This window comes from Monodelphis domestica, chromosome 4, assembly GCF_027887165.1.
Source record: "Monodelphis domestica isolate mMonDom1 chromosome 4, mMonDom1.pri, whole genome shotgun sequence".
Taxonomy (NCBI): domain Eukaryota; kingdom Metazoa; phylum Chordata; class Mammalia; order Didelphimorphia; family Didelphidae; genus Monodelphis; species Monodelphis domestica.
The window spans coordinates 327,648,791-327,661,777 of record NC_077230.1 but is presented as its reverse complement, the minus strand read 5'-3'; the positions used below and the strand labels follow the sequence as shown (position 1 = coordinate 327,661,777).

General features: G+C 36.5%; 1 protein-coding gene across 2 annotated transcripts in view; it reads left to right on the top strand.

The window, feature by feature from the left end:
- TMEM135 (transmembrane protein 135) overlaps nucleotides 1-12,987 on the top strand; it is a 377,165-nt gene that overhangs the window by 108,795 nt on the left and 255,383 nt on the right. The window lies entirely within an intron of this gene.

Below are 12,987 nucleotides of genomic sequence, written 5' to 3'. Positions count from 1 at the left end.
TTTTCTTTAGGAAGCTCTGCTTTAGTATACCCTTTGAATGGATCACCTTGTGTTCTAAGAAAACTTAAAAAAGAGAATTTTAATTATTAAGAGTTTAAGTGTAACACTTTTTTCACCCTTGTTAATAAAGGAAGATATAAGCTTTATATAATAAACTGGAGATAAAAGTGAACAACTAATGCTTATTTGGGAGTTTAATTATGGATTTATAATAACTTGATGCAGTAGTAAACATTAAACTTGCAGTTAGAAAACCTGATGGTGAAATGAAATCATACATATTAAAGGATTTTGTGATCTCTAGGACAGGACAGTATGTCGATAAGAGTTCAACATTGATTTCCTTGCTTGAAAAAGAAGAAACATACTTGAATTGCAAATGTCAATTCCTCTTAATGCTAGTCCCTTTCATCTCTTGGTTATCTCCGTGTTATCTGTTATATATCTTGTCTGAACATAGTCATTTACATTTTCTCTCCCCAGTAGACTGTGAGCTCCTTGAAAGGAGGGGCTGTATTACCTGTCTTTGTCTCCCCATTGCTTAGTTTAGTGCTTGGCACATTGTAGATGCTTAATAAATGTTTGTTGACTGGAAACAAATGTTTGTTTGTTCATTTCTTCCTTTCTCCCTCTCTCCCTCTCTCCCTCCCTCTCTCCCTCCCTCCCTCCCTTTTTCCCTCCCTCCCTCCCTTCTTCCCTCCTCCCTCCCTCCCTCCCTTCTTCCCTCCTCCCTCCCTCCCTCCCTTCTTCCCTCCTCCCTCCCTCCCTTCCTCCCTTCCTCCCTTCCTCCCTTCCTCCCTTCCTCCCTTCCTCCCTTCCTCCCTTCCTCCCTTCCTTCCTTCCTTCCTTCCTTCCTTCCTTCCTTCCTTCCTTCCTTCCTTCCTTCCTTCCTTCCTTCCTTCCTTCCTTCCTTCCTTCCTTCCTTCCTCCCTCCCTTCCTGGCTCCCTCCCTCCCTCCCTTCCTCCCTCCTTTCCTTCCTTCCTTCCTTCCTTCCTTCCTTCCTTCCTTCCTTCCTTCCTTCCTTCCTTCCTTCCTTCCTTCCTTCCTTCCTTCCTTCCTTCCTTCCTTCCTTCCTTCCTTCCTTCCTTCCTTCCTTCCTTCCTTCCTTCCTTCCTTCCTTCCTTCCTTCCTCCCTCCCTTTCTCCCTTCCTCTCTTTTTCCCTTCCTCCCTCTCTCCTTCCCTCCCTCCATTCCTTCCTTTTTTCCTTTCTTCCTTTCTTCCTTCCACTTATTTTGAGAATTAGACACAGATTTGCATTGAAAATTAGTTAAGACTCAAGTGATAGCATAAGGAAATTATGAAGATATAGAATAGTTTACCTGGCAGATCTTTGGAGAAGAGAAAAATTTATGACCAAGTGTGATAGAGAGCTTTATAAGGTGTAAGATGAATTATTTTGATTATATTAAATTAAAAAATTGTATAAACAAAACTAATTTAACCACAATTAGAAGGGAAACAACAAACTAGAAAAACATTTTTATAACAAATTTCTTTAAAGGTTTCATTTCTGAAATCTATAGAGAAATAAGTAAAATTTTAAAGACTAAAAACCATTCCCAAGTTGACAAATGGTTAAAGAATATGAACAAGCAATTTTTAGATGAAGAAATCAAAGTTATCAATAATCATTTTAAAAAAAGCTCCAAAATGCTTTTTATTAGAGAAATGCTAATTAAAATAACACTGAGTTATCCCCTTACCCCTATCAAATTAATCAATATGACAGTAAAGGAAAGTCAGGAATGTTGTAGGGGATGTGGCAAAATTGGAATCTTAATGCATTGTTGGTGCAGTTGTGAACTGATCCAACCATTCTGGAGGGTAATTTGGAACCATGACTATTAAACTGTGCTTACCCTTTGATCCTGTAATACCACTACTAGGTTTGTATCCCAAAGATATCATAAAAAAGGGGGAAGGACTTATTTGTTTAAAAAAATATATATATAGCAGTTCTGTTTGTGTTGGCAAAATATTAGAAATTGATAGGATATCCATCAATTAAGGAATGGTTGAACAAATTATAGTACATATTAATGATGGAATACTATTGTGCTATAAGAAATGATGAGATGATTTCAGAAAAAGTGAGGCAGTTTTGCATGAACTGATACAGAATAAAATAAACAGAATCAGGAGAACATTGTACACAGTAATAACAATATTGTATGATCATCAAATGTGAAAACTTGACTATTCTCAGCAATGCAATCGTCTGGGAAAATCCTTACTTATAAACAGGGAATGCTATACATCTCCAGAGGAAGAACTGTTGGAGTCAGATGGATGTGGATCAAAGGATACTGTCATGAAATAGATTCTGAATATAGCTATAATAAAGCAACAGGCTTGTATGAAATAACAATTGCTATTGAATTGTGAGATGTCCTGCAATTTTTTTCCCAAAGTAAAGGGCCACTTAATTTGCCATCAGTGAACTTAAGACAATTGTTTTTGATAATTTTATTTCTCTATATTTCCTTTATGATCATATGCATTTAAATCCTTATGCATTTAAAAACATTATTCTAAGGAGTCCATAGGTTTAGCTAGACATCCCAAGGAGTCTAAAATATTAAAAAAATACAAATCTTTTCTATCCCCAAGGAGTAGGTGAACATTGTTAGGAGAAAACTTAAATTATATATAAATAATCAAAACTTTGGCGTGTAGGGTAGAATGGATTGTAATCTTACTTGCGTGACATCTCTGTTTCCTAAAATAAGATCAGGCAAGGAGAGAATGTCAAGATCCAGCATATCTGATAAATGTCACCTTTGATAGAAGACAGTTGTTACTGTTATATCCTCTGTTTTAATAAAGCTTCCTTTTAGCATCCCTAGATCCCTTTAAAGCTCAGTTCAAAAGGCCTCCTTCATGAGGCCTTTTTGGATCCTCTCAGTTGCTACTATTTCCTGGTAGTACATTATATTAATTTTAAAATTTAATTATATGTGTATTTGTTATTTGCTCTGATGGAATATAACCTTCTTAAATGCAGACTTTTTTCTTGTATTTTTAGTGCTTATTAGACTATCATCTATAATAACTGCTTAATACATTTTTGTCAATTGAGTGATTCAAAATGGTTAGTAATATATTTTTTAGACCTGTTCAATTTGAGTAAAGATATTTAAGAAAAATACTTTAATACTTTTGCTATTTATTTTATTATCCATTGGTTATAATTATCAGATTGCTAATCACTATCAACCCATTTTGATTCAACAATTATATATCAAATTCATAGTATATATAAGATCCTGGGTGATAGTCATACAAAGAAAAAATGAAAACTGGCTCCTATATTCCAGAGCATATATTCTACAGAGAAGATAGAATTATACACTAATGTGAGGAGGTATAACATACTACCATATTTAGGATAAGGATAGACTTTTTGTAAGCTGTCATTCAATCAGTCACCTGTAAGTCAAGTTGTTTTTGTCTCTCTGTATCCATCACTTTGATCAACTGGGCTCCTGCAAGGAGCTTGCATTCTAATAGGAAGACAACATGTAAATGATTAGTTATATACAAGATTTATATAGAATAGTGTAAAGATTAAAATTTAGGGGAGATGGGGAGACTGAGGCAGGTAGAAATTAGTTTCTCTCTGCAAGGAGTATTGTATTTTTTAGAGGTTTATTAAAGGTTAAAGATTAAAGAATATACAAGTAAGAAACATGTGCCTAGGCCAGAGGCCTAGACAAAATAACCTCACATCACGCAAGAGACTGCCTGCTCCAAAACGGAAGTCCAAAAAGAGCCAAGAGAGAGCCCCTCAAAAGCCTTTGAATCAGCTTAAATACCTTCTCTATCTCGGCCCAGGTGAGATTAAAAGGCATTCTGGGGAAGTGGAGCAAAGGCTTGTGGGGATTGTAGTCCTGTATTCGAGTCTATTTTTTACAATAGATGGAAGATAATCTCAGAGAGGAAGGCTCTGCATTATGGAAGAAACCTGAAAAGCCCTGAAAACACTGTCCTTCTTTATTCCACTGTTGTAAGTATACTCTACTTCCTTAAATTAGCATACATTTGTATCATAAAATCAGAGACTTTATGTTCTTTTAAGGCAGAAGATATTTTTCATTTTGACTTTTGTAGGGGTGAAAAAGGAGTTAATTTATAAAAAAAATGTTGGACTGGATTATTTAAGAGTAGGGTCACCAGGAATTTAATTTATTCCAAATAGATGTATTTATAATTTACTTACAAAATATAGAAAGAGTGAAGAAAATTAGAGAGAGGTTAGGGTAAGATATCTAGCCTAAGCACTTTATTAGTGGGTGACTTTGAAGGAGGAACCAAAGTTGCTATACACTTGGGGATTCAATATAATGTAACACTTCTGTCCTACCCTTCCCCCAATTTGGCTGTTAACAAATGGAGTCAGTTCTGACTAGACTAAAAGTGTATGTGAAATTTCCCCTGACTCTTTCTTGAAATGATGTTTTTGAAGTTCCCCTCCTAACACATTGAGTCTGATTGAAATCTCTTTTAAAATCAAGATTTCTCTATTTATTTAGGTATAAAGAGTTGAAGGGTAATGAGGACAGAGGGAAAAGGAAATCCCTAACTATTTCCTCTACAGATCTTGGGAGTTTGAACCAGTGAGTCTTTCTTCATGATAAGCTCTGTAGTTCCCCTAAGAGACAAAAGTCTGTATCCTAAAAGTGTTACCAGTTGACAAAGATTTCTGTGGCTCAGGCAAAAGGATTGAGAAATTGGGTATCTTCACAGCAGAGGTTCCTTCTCCCTCTCAGCTTCAGGAGCAAAGAACCTTTTTCTCAGCTTCCCAACTGCCCTTTTGAGCTTGGCTGAAGAATTCCATACCATCCCCTTAAGTAAGCTATGGTTCTATTTCCTTTTCTCCTGAGAAAGGTTTGTCAAAATCAAATCAAATTTTCCATTGCTTTTGAACTTTTCCCTCTTATACAGCACTAAGTAATTTACTCCCGGCCCCTGGCTCAACCCTGGCAGGGAGACTTAGTCCTTAGCTGGAGAGGCCTCAGCAAAGCCAAGGACCTGGGGAAGTCTCTCTCAAGAGGTAGGTCTCTCCTGAGGCTAGTCTCTTGAGAAAATCCAGAAAAGGATTCAGCCTTTTCACTCACCATGTGTCAGTCCAAAGGAAGAGATTTAAGAAAAGCCTCACCAGGAACAGGGTCTCAGGTCCAGCCAGCAGATTCTTCTCCAGTCTCAACTCCAAAGAATGAAGAACTTTCTCTCACAGGAAGTTTAACTCCAAGTAGAACTGCACTCAGGAAGTTGTCACTCCCTTGAAAAGACACTTTCTTTTGTGTCATTTCCTGTGTCTTCCCCAAATTTTACATCTACCAATCATAGTTGAAGCTTTGCTTTAGGGTCAGTTTAATTCTTATTTGTCACTCACTATTGCAGATGTGGGTCACAAACCTCTGTAATAAGTAGTAATAAGGGACTATATTGATTGGTAATTGATAACTACCAGATTAGGCTATTAATCTTCATTCTTCTGGTTTTCCCTCCTCCCTCTCTTCCTCCCTTCGCCTCCCTCTTGCCTCCCCCTTTTTAGTGATTCTCTTTCTGGTTTCTCTAAATCAACTCAGGGGTGAGTTTATGATGTTTCAAATGAAATACTTTTTCTCTTCTCTATCTTAAATAAAAGGGTTTATTAGGGAAGACAGGGAAGGATAAGGAAATGGAAGGAAAGAGGTTTTGGGGTTTCCCTATCACTAGGATAAGTCTAGATTGGAAGATGGTGGAATATAGTTCAATTGAGATTAATGGATGATAGGTCTGGAAGTTCAGTCACTATCATCAACAGAGCAAGTCAGAAAGAGATATATCTGGACTTTTGTCCTTCTTTCTTCTGTCTTCAAAATAAAAAAGACAACCTCCTTTCTGTCTTTAAGGTTAAAGACATAACCCTTCAGTTAGAGTCTTTCTTTCTTCCAACTGCTTCTCCTGGTAACAATCCAAATCAGAATATTACTCATTTGACTGACAGGTCATCATTCTCAGCTGCTCCTGTCTTTTTGCATGCTACCCAAATTTCTCTTTTCCACACTTCCCCACTTAATGATTAAGGGGGATGTTTACACTTTTGGTGATTAGATCTAAAAATGGACAGATCTCCCCACTCAACTGTAAGTAGTATGTTTATACTTTTGGTGATTAAATATAAAAATGGGCAGGGGAGTTAATTTCATTTTCACAATAAGGGGAGAGTTAATTTCATTTTTCACAATCTGGGGAGAGTTAAATTTAATCTTTACACTTTATATGTCCATTGCCTAGATGGTTGCAAGATGGATTGGTGTGGGAGAAACTTGTTGTGGAAAGATTACCTGGAAAGATATTATTAACAATACAGGTGAAAGATGAGAGACTGAACTAGGGTAGTGGTTGTATAAGTGAATAGAAGGAAGTATACATGGTAAATATAAAATGGATTAGATGCAGGGAGTAAGTGCAACTGAGGAGTAGAGGGCAACTAAGGTTATAATTACAATGTGGTAACTAGGAGGGTGATAATTTAATTGAGAATAATAGTGTAGTTGGGGAGAGAGAAGGACTTGGGTAGGGGGAAGATACTGAGTTCTTTTTTCTAATTCTGAGCCTTCAGACTTAATTAATGTTTGTTAAGTGCCTCCTGTTTATACAGATACTGTGTTTAAGGTTTACAGAATGTTTTATCTTTTTATCTTGTTAGATATTTATCTATTACAATAACCTTTAACTAGCAGATGTCAGATTAATCAATTTTCAAACATATATTGTCTTCTATGTGCAAAGAACTGTACTGACTGTTGATCTAGTCACTGATATGCTGTGAAGTGAAGAGGCATTATGGTATAATGAAACAGAGCATGAACTCGGGAGTCAGAAGTTTTGGGTCCAGATTATAGCTCTCATAATACCTTGGATTTGTAAAAAAATAGACTTGAATACAGGACTACAATCACCATGAGCCTTTGCTCCACTTCCCCAGAATGCCTTGTAATCTCACCTGGGCCGAGATCGAGAAGGTATTTAAGCTGATTCAAAGGCTTTTGAGGGGCTCTTGGCTCTTTTGGACTTCCATTTTGGAGCAGGCGCGTCTCTTGCGTGATGTGAGGTTATTTTGTCTAGGCCTCTGGCCTAGGCACGTGTTTCTTACTTGTATATTCTTTAATCTTTAAGCTTTAATAAACCTCCAAAAAATATAATACTTCTTGCAGAGAGAAACTAATTTCTACCTGCCTCAGTCTCCCCATCTCCCCTAAATTTTAACTGTTACAGATTATAACTGTCTGAACTTAGGCAAGCCATGGTCACTCATAAAATGAGGTGGTTGGACTAGATAGGTACTGAGAGTCCTTTCAACTCAATGAATGAAAAAAAAAGATTCATTAAATGTTTTTAATATGCTAGGCACTTTGCTAAGCTTAGGTGAGCCATGCAAAGATTTAAAAGGAAAACATTCAAGGACGTTATATTCTGATCAGAATAAAACATCAAAGAGAGGTGATCAGGGAAGAGATTTTGTTCTGGAGGGGAAATGGGAGAAAATTGTATAAGTCTTTGTTGGTGAACTTATGGCATGTCCCTTCTCTCTTTCTATTGTGTCTGAGGGCATTTCTCACATGCCTCTCTGCCCAGCAGCCCAATGGGAGTACTTCCTCTCTTCCCTGTCTGGGGTAAGTCAGGGTGCTCACATATAGTATGAGGGTTGCAGTTTGGGCACTTAGTCTTATAAAAGTTAAACTTAAATCTCAATAATAACATTATATTAAGGGGTTTATTAATGATCATTAGAAATCAAGTAATAAAGAAGATACAAAATAAAGACCACATGCTCATGGTTGGTTAGCCCCATCCCCATCACCACCATCACTGCTGATTCTACATCAGAGAAGGGGCCTCCAAAGCCCACGCCCTTTATCCTCTGTCTACAGGAAGTATGTAATGACAGGAAGTCATTGGGCTCTTGGGATATGTAGTTCTTTTTTTTAGGGTAACAGATTTTCAATCATACGGTCTATAAGAAGGTTTGCTATCACTGTATGGGTAATTGTCTGTATATCTGGGTGGGATATGAAGCAACAGTATTTTGTCTTGGGTTAGCCAGTAGATAGAGTGGGCTAGTTTCTAGATACTCATTCAGTTGGTTTGGAGCTTAGAATGGAAATCCCACAAGAGTGGATTCAGGAAGCTCACCTGTGTATAGAGGTCCAGGTCTCAGTCCTGGAATGGAGAGTACTGATAAAGATGAGGAAAAAATAGGCAAATGGGTACAGTATGATAGTGAGAGAGCCTGAGTGGATTTCTGAATGATTGAATGTGATGTGATACTCTTGATCTCTGATCTAGACAAATCTAAGACTTGAACCTAACTTGCCTTTTTTTCTGAATCTAGTATCCTTTCTGTTCTACTAAAATGCTTTTCTGTGATGCTATGCTATTTTGTAAAAGCAAACAAAAATTTAACAGACTGAATTAATAACTGGAGACCAGTTTTGCTTTTAAAGCACTTGGATAGAATTTTAACTTTTTGCCAACATTTTGAATTTGCATATTTTATTGAGAAATTGACATTAAAGAACTTTTTGAGGTATATGCTAGTAAAAATCAATGAGGTTATTATTGAAAATTAGTGATGATTGCTTTGTTTAAGTGTTTTTTCCACATTCAAAAAAAGGGAAACTTTAGGTATCTTAGCTTGCTTTTACTTTAGGGTTCACCTTAGAGTAATTCTTTGTGTAATATTTTGTGTACTTAGAGTAGTACTTTGTATGGTGCTATCAAAATTGGTATGAGGTAGATTTGGAGATTAAGGAATTGTTTTCAGGAAATTAAGTACTTTAGTGTGCTTTCGTTACCTTGCATTTTCCTCACTCTCCAGGCTATTTGTTTGATGAAAACACTAAAACATGATATGTTGATTACATTAAAAACACTTTAGTGAGCTATCAAATCACTTGTAACAGACCTCAGATAATGTTTAATTTGACTGCTGCCAAGAAATTGACTGTACAGTTTTTCTGATAAGACATTACATACCTGTTGTTTCAAACCTTTGGTGGCAGGGAGCTAACTCATGACTTGGGGATTTCTCTCTTTTGTTTAGCTGAAACCTTTCTTACTTTAGCTTTCTCCTAGCCATTAATCAATGTTCTTACCTCTACAGGCAAGTAGGATTTTGACTAATACTTCTTTGTGACAAGTCTGAAAATAATTATAGACAGTGATCTTAGGCTCCATATATCTTATTTTCTACATAAAATATTCCCAGTACTTTATTACCATTCTTGTGGCATATTTCCATGTTTTATGAGACCAGGAGAGAGTGTAGGAGGGCTGCCTTTCTTTGTATCCTGGCACATAGTAGGTTTACTTGACACTGATCTCTAATTTCCTGGGGACTGTTCAATAAATGCATTTTAATTCAGTTGAATTCAATTTAGTAAATATTTATTAAATGCTAGGCATCAGAGTTATAAAGTCAAAGTTTAAAAAAATGTGTACTTTTTCCTCATAAAGCTTATAATCTAATACACATTTATATAGATAGATGTAATATGAATAGGAAAAAACCAAGATGAAATTCGTTAGAAAAATTTGAGCAAGGAAAAATCAGTTTATTTGGAAGGAACAGGAATAACTGAGAATGGAGAGTAGAGAAGGAGTGTACTTTGAGCTAGGCCTTGAAGGAAGTAAAAAATTTCAGTTGGTGCAAAGTAAATTTCTGTAATGGGGAACTGCACAGAAGTGGAAGAGTACTAGAACTGTTGAGGCAACAATTGTAATTCAGACTGAGTAGAATTTAAAGCCCCTTAACACAGGAGAAATATGATTATATGATCAGAAAGATTAGATTTAGATTATATAGAATCCATGGAGTTTATATTTTAAACTATAATCACAGGGAACAATCAAAGGCTTATATATTAATATAATAAAATATAATCAATCAATTCAAATAAATGTAATCAAAGTAATCAAAGGAAAAAAACAACAAACAAAAAAAGCAACATGGTGAAATCTCTGTGTTTGTTAGATTATTTGGCAGCTTGAATAGTGGGTGAATTGGAGGCAAGAGAACCAGTTCTAAGTCTATTGTAAGCAAGCAAACAACAAGCATTTAAGTAAGGGTTTCCCTTCCACAGTGCAGGAGTTAGAGGTGCAGATCCCCCATGATCTGGAAAATCTTGTAAAAATTTTTGGCCCTCCATTTGTACCAGAGAAAGAAGAATTTTTTTCTTTTTCTTTTATCGGGTGTTTATAGTACCTACATTTAAAATTTGGGTTAATTATTTGATCATAGACTATATAGTTATCAAACTTTTTCTATGTTTTTCTGTTGTCCTCCATGTATTATCTGTAGTTTCCCCCCAAATTTCCATTTAATTTCTTATGACAGATTACAGTATGTTGAAGCCATGATGGAGAGAGTCAAGATGTGGAGGGGATACCTGTACTTGCAATGTGTCAGTCACTATTCTAAATTCTGGTTATATAAAGAAAGACAAAAATCAAGTCCCTGCTTTACAGAAGCTTATAGTGTAATGTGGGGAGGCAACTGTGTACAAACAAGATATATACAAGATAAAGTGGAGACAATGTCAGAGGGAAAGCACTAAGATTAAGAAGGACAAGGAAAGGCTCCTTGCAGGAAAGACTAGCAGAAACTAAAAAAAGAAAAAGAGAGAGAGGGAGAAAAGAGAGGAGGTAAAGAAGAGTGAGACTGGAGTTTGGAGATTTGAGTGCTGAATATGAAGAGGCCTGTGTCATTAGATCTCAGAGCATTTGAAAAGGAGGAAAGGAGGAATAAGGTTTAAGAAGATTTCGTATTGATTTTGACCTTGGTTATAACCAATTCATTAATTAATTGCACAGATATAGTAGATTCTGAAATGATTGCTACATCTGCAATTAATCTTTTTTTAAAAATATATTTTATTTGATCATTTCCAAGCATTATTCGTTAAAGACATAGATCATTTTCTTTTCCTCCCCCCACCCCCCATAGCCGACGCGTAAGTCCACTGGGCATTAGATGTTTTCTTGATTTGAACCCATTGCCTTGTTGATAGTATTTGCATTAGAGTGTTCATTTAGAGTCTATCCTCTGTCATGTCCCCTCAAGCTCTGTATTCAGGCAGTTGCTTTTTCTCGGTGTTTCCACTCCCATAGTTTATCCTTTGCTTATGAATGGTGTTTTTTTCTCCTGGATCCCTGCCAGTTGTTCAGGGACATTACACCGCCACTAATGGAGAAGTCCATTACGTTCGATTATACCACAGTGTATTAGTCTCTGTGTACAATGTTCTCCTGGTTCTGCTCCTCTCGCTCTGCATCACTTCCTGGAGGTTGTTCCAGTCTCCATGGAATTCCTCCACTTTATTATTCCTTTTAGCACAATAGTATTCCATCACCAACATATACCACAGTTTGTTCAGCCATTCCCCAATTGATGGGCATCCCCTCGTTTTCCAGTTTTTGGCCACCACAAAGAGCGCAGCTATGAATATTTTTGTACAAGTCTTTGTGTCCATTATCTCTTTGGGGTACAGACCCAGCAGTGCTATGGCTGGGTCAAAGGGTAGATATTCTTTTGTCGCCCTTTGGGCATAGTTCCAAATTGCCCTCCAGAATGGTTGGATCAGTTCACAACTCCACCAGCAATGAATTAATGTCCCTGCTTTGCCACATCTCCTCCAGCATTCATTACTTTCCTTTGCTGTTATGTTAGCCAATCTGCTAGGTGTGAGGTGATACCTCAGAGTTGTTTTGATTTGCATCTCTCTGATTATAAGAGATGTAGAACACTTCTTCATGTGCTTGTTAATAGTTTTGATTTCTTTATCTGAGAACTGCCTATCCATTTCCCTTGCCCATTTATCAATTGGAGAATGGCTTGATTTTTTTGTACAATTGATTTAGCTCATTATAAATATGAGTAATTAAACCTTTGTCAGAGGTTTCTATGAAGATTTTTTCCCAATTTGTTGTTTCCCTTCTGATTTTAGTTATATTGGTTTTGTTTGTACAAAAGCTTTTTAGTTTGATGTAGTCAAAATTATTTATTTTACATTTTGTGACTCTTTCTAAGTCTTGCTTGGTTTTAAAGCCTTTCCCCTCCCAAAGGTCTGACATGTATACTATTCTGTGTTTACCCAATTTACTTATTGTTTCCTTCTTTATGTTTAAGTCACTCACCCATTTTGAATTTATCTTGGTGTAGGGTGTGAGGTGTTGATCTATTCCTAGTCTCTCCCACACAGTCTTCCAATTTCCCAGCAGTTTTTATCGAATAGTGGATTTTTGTCCCAAAAGCTGGGATCTTTGGGTTTATCGTATACTGTCTTGCTGAGGTCGCTTTCCCCCAGTCTATTCCACTGATCTTCCTTTCTGTTTCTTAGCCAGTACCAAATTGTTTTGATGACTGCTGCTTTGTAATATAGTTTTAGGTCAGGGACTGCAAGGCCCCCATCATATGTGTTTTTTTTTCATGATTTCCCTGGTTATCCTTGATCTTTTGTTCTTCCAAATGAACTTTGTTATGGTTTTTTCTAAATCAGTGAAGAAGTATTTTGGTAGTTCAATGGGTATGGCACTAAATAGATAAATAAGTTTGGGTAGGATGGTCATTTTTATTATATTGGCTCGTCCTATCCATGAGCAGTTAATGTTTTTCCATTTGTTCAAGTCTAGTTTTAGTTGTGTGGCGAGTGTTTTGTAGTTGTGTTCATATAGTTCCTGTGTTTGTCTTGGGAGGTAGATTCCTAGGTATTTTATTTTGTCTAAGGTGATTTTGAATGGGATTTCTCTTTCTAGTTCTTGCTGCTGAGCTGTGTTGGAGATATATAGAAAAGCTGATGATTTATGTGGGTTTATTTTGTATCCTGCAACTTTGCTAAAGTTGTTGATTATTTCAATTAGCTTTTTGGTTGAATCTCTAGGATTCTTTAAGTAGACCATCATGTCATCCGCAAAGAGTGATAACTTGGTCTCCTCC